The sequence below is a fragment of the Heterocephalus glaber genome, unplaced genomic scaffold, assembly GCF_053883595.1.
Source record: "Heterocephalus glaber isolate CG9 unplaced genomic scaffold, H.glaber_assembly_v1.0 deba00001593, whole genome shotgun sequence".
NCBI classification, from domain to species: Eukaryota; Metazoa; Chordata; class Mammalia; order Rodentia; family Bathyergidae; genus Heterocephalus; species Heterocephalus glaber.
Genome location: NW_028258368.1, coordinates 2,545,226 through 2,549,669, shown reverse-complemented (window position 1 = coordinate 2,549,669; position 4,444 = coordinate 2,545,226). Strand labels below are relative to the sequence as shown.

The window sequence follows — 4,444 nt, the reverse complement described above, 5'->3', positions numbered from 1 at the left end:
TTAGTTTACATCAATTATGCAAGTGCTTCTCATTGCTCATCTGGCCCACTTCAAGCTTCTTCACAGCTGCCAGATTCAAATACTTGACTTAAGGCTTGATTCTGCTTACCAATAAAACAGTAAAACTGACAAACTAGGAATTCCAGATCAACTAATAAGAGAATGTTTTGTGTCGATGTGTGATCAGAAAAATCTAGTATGGTAAACTATGAATTTCTGCATTATGGAGAAGATAAAAATGAATAGAAAAATGTTCAGACCACTTTTTCTGTTCCCAGCACAGGCTCATCGTCCTCAGAAGCATCTGAAGTGGGTAGCAGCTCCAAAGCATTGGATGCTGGATAAATTGACCGGTGTATTTGCTCCTCGTCCATCCACCAGTTCCCACAAGCTGAGAGAATGTCTGCCTCTTATCATTTTCCTAAGGAACAGACTTAATTATGCCCTGACTAGTGAAGTAAAGAAGATTTGCATGCAGCATTTTATTAAGGTTGATGACAAAGTCCAAACTGATATAACTTAACCCTGCTGGTTTTATGGATGTTATCAGCATTGACAAGACGGGAGAGAATTTCCATCTGATCTATGACATCTAGGGTCACTTTGCTATTCACCACATTACACCAGAGGAGGCCAAGTACAAGTTATGCAAAGTAAGAAAGATCTGTGTGGGCACAAAAGGAATCCCACATCTGGTGACCCATGATGCTCGCACCATTCGCTACCCAGATCCCCTCATCAAGGTGAATGACACCATCCAGATTGATTTGGATACTGGCAAGATTACTGATTTTATCAAGTTTGACACTGGTAACCTATGTATGGTGACTGGAGGTGCCAACTTGGGAAAGATTGGTGTGATCACCAACAGGAAGAGACATCCTGGCTCTTTTGATGTGGCTCATGTGAAAGATGCCAATGACAACAGATTTGCTACCCAGCTCTCCCACATTTTGTTATTGGCAAAGGCAATAAACCATGGATTTCTCTTCCCTGAGGAAAGGGAATCTATATCCCCATTGCTGAAGAGAGAGACAAGAGGCTGGAAGCCAAACAGAACAGTGGGTGAAATGGTCTCTAGGTGATAAGAGGAGGGAAGTCAACTGTACTCAAATAATACAGTGTGGTGGCATGCAAAAAAAAAAAAAATGTTCAGACCAGTGTTCCTCATGGTGTCAATTTGGGAAGATATGCTATAGCAAAATCTAAACCTTTTTTATTAATACCAAAGTCTATTTCTTTATTGATACAAGCTTCTAGAAAAACCAAACAAAATTAAACAATTGTAATGATGATTGGAATATTTAACTTGCCAAAATTTGTAACTTATTGGAATCAAAGGATGGAGGGGTATGTGGGAAATGTGCTATAAATTGGTAAAAAGAGATTCTCAGTAGATAATTATAAAATAGAAAGACCAAGATTCAACAATACATTAAGGGCTGGGGATTTAGCTCGGTGGTTTTGCCGCCTGCTGCGCAAGCGCAAGGACCAGAGTTCGATCCCCAGTACCAAAAAAAGGAAAGTAATCCAAGATACAGCAATACACATACAAGTAATATGTATGTTAGGGAAGTATGCATAAAGTCCCAAATAAGCTGCTAAACTTCTAACACTAATTCAAAATTATTGAAGGAATTGAGAGAAGAGGGGGAAGTATATGACTCTTCTTTGCTTTATAAGCCTTGAATTAACATGAACTTTTAAAACTATGTGCATGTATTACTCTGAAATTAAATTAATAAAGAATTTAACCCCTTCACTGCATATATAAAAACAAAAATGTAAGTTATTGTATAACTGATCGCCAAGACATTGTAAAACTGTCTACTTTTGGTACTTCAATTCACTTTTTAACAAATGCCAAGGCATAGCAGAACATCTACTGATATTCTAAGAACTCTCTTAGATTTTACCATCCTGGAAAGGCACTGGTAATCATCAAAGATAAATCACAGATTTAAATTTAAAGTCAATTCAATTTTTCAATTGCTGTGTGTACCAGGTATAAATAGATAAATAAAAGACAAGACACCCTCTTTTAGGAGTACTAAGATTGATCTTGACTTTCTTCTGTTAAACATTCAGCATACAATATCACAACTCATGAGGGAAGCATTTGGTGAACCGGCTGGTTTTACTCATAGCCAACTCGAAATTCCAGAGCCATGGCTCTCAAAGGATTTTCATCTCCAGGTCCACTCAGCAGTCAGCAGAGCAAGCTTATCAACATTTCCTCCAAACAAAATCTTTTTCTTAAAAAGAATGACTACAATTATTGTTTCGATGCCCTATTGTTGGAGCATTCACAATTCTGGTATTAGTAAGATTCTGAGTTGATTACAGAAATATTCTTTAATCCCTGAGGATATTGTTAAGATACCCTGCATGATGGTTTAAAAAAGAGCTTGTTAAACACATTTTCAGAAAAAAATTTTAATATGAAGGATAAGATGTTCTCATATGTGTTTGTAGGCTTGAGTAACATAAGCAACTTCAATAGCACAACAGAATTTCCATTCTTTATGGATGCAAAGATCTCACCAATCTAAAATGGTTATCAATATGATAAAAATATTTTCATAAAACAAAAATAAATAGTATAAAAAATAAATATATAGTACAAGACCACTCTCTTAAAATCACTACTGAATATCAATTAGTAGAAAGCTTGGGGTTATTTGTATGATAAGTCACATCTTTATATACATCATTTGTTAAATGCCAATACATATTGGAATTCATCAAGACAATATTTAAGGTAATTAATACAGAAGTTGGAAAAGTGTAAAATCCATATGCCCCCTTTTCTGGAATGCTCCTCATGTGATTTTATTCCCTCAAGTTATTTTACACTTTACTACTTTGTAAAAAAAATATATTTGTTCTATATTCCAGAACACTTGAAAAATGACACCACTAGTCGTCATGAAATGAAATGAAAACTACTTCATTGGTTTACACATAGCCTTTAAAAATAATCCAAGACATTTGTAGGCTAAACCTTTCCCCAGAACTTGATATACACCCATGATTTTTGCATGTGACCATATAGAGAAAATGGAAAGAGACTAAAAAACTTTTAAACACTAAGCCAGGTTTTGGAAATTTTTGGTTTTCTTCCCCAAGTGTATTGTGAGTCCTTTCACTTTCTTGTTCTAAATATCACTGCATTAATCTTTCTATTGTTAGGAGAAAAATACCTTACACTAGCAATTAAAGGAGGAGAAATTTAACTTTGGCTCATAGTTTCAGAGTTCAGCCCATGGTCAGCTGGCTATGAAGCAGAAATGGCATGGTGGAAAGGCGTGGAGGAGGAAAGCTACTCAACTCATGGCTAGGAAACCAAACAAGGAAACAATGTCAGAGAGGAAGCAGATATAGTAGCCAGGGACCAGATATAGTAGCCAAGGTCACACCTGCATGACCTGTCCAGACACACCTGGAAAGTACTTTATTGATCCTTTAAGTGGGTCTCATGCTGATCAGGTTGACAATGCAGTTTAATTGTCACAGTTGTTTTCCAGTTTTAATGACAGTCTGGTCAGAATCTGGCCTATATTATTTGATTGGTTATTATTTCTTGGCATTTTCTTTCTAATCTTGCCCATGATCTTTTTTTGTGTTTACTACTGAACTGGGCATTCTTAAGTGTGTCTAATTCTATTTATAATGTTATTATATCTATATGTAAGAATTATTTGACTCTCCCATGTGATCTCATTTCTACTTCTCTACCTGATGAAATTTGTGTACTGTTTTCTTGAAATATCTCATATTTCCTCTGATTTTATTTTTTTTGTTATTCTAGCAGTAAGTCTATTCTGTGAATGGAGATTTGACATTTCTCTTTGTATGTCTATTATTATTACTTTTCATGTTTATGTGTTACATATTTACATATTTTGTACTTTTTGGTTGGTGTCCAGTTTAAGACAGATTTTATTGGACTGTTTCTCTCACTGTAAGCTGTACTGTTTATGCTTATTAATAATTTCTATGTTAAGCTCTTTAATTGCCATTTTATCTGAAGTTAATATTTCTGTACAAGTTTAATGTGGCAACTATATTCCTTGTGTATATTTTTGTCACACTTCCCATACAATCTTTCTTTCTAATTTTGTTTTGAATCATTTCTTAAAAAGCAAAAAGTAAAAAAAATAACTGGCCCTTTTTACCAGCATAATGACCTCTGTATTGAATCACTGAGTTTAATTTCATATTAACATGACTAGAGTATTTGAATGTATTTATATAACCTTATTGTGTTCAATTTGGAATATATTTTATTTTCCTTGCCCATTTTTAAATTGAATATTCAGTTTTCATTATTGTCATTTTTCTGTATTTTAGAAGTAACAAAGTTAGTTTATATGATTTTAATAATTATCCTCATGGCACAAATATAGACAGACTGATTTATGGGTGGACAAATAGTTATCGC

The 4,444-nt window shown here is 34.5% G+C and overlaps 1 pseudogene; it reads left to right on the top strand.

The window, feature by feature from the left end:
* The first annotated feature begins 319 nt into the window (after positions 1-319).
* Positions 320-1,069, top strand: LOC101715030 (small ribosomal subunit protein eS4, X isoform-like; annotated as a pseudogene).
* The last annotated feature ends 3,375 nt before the right edge of the window (positions 1,070-4,444 follow it).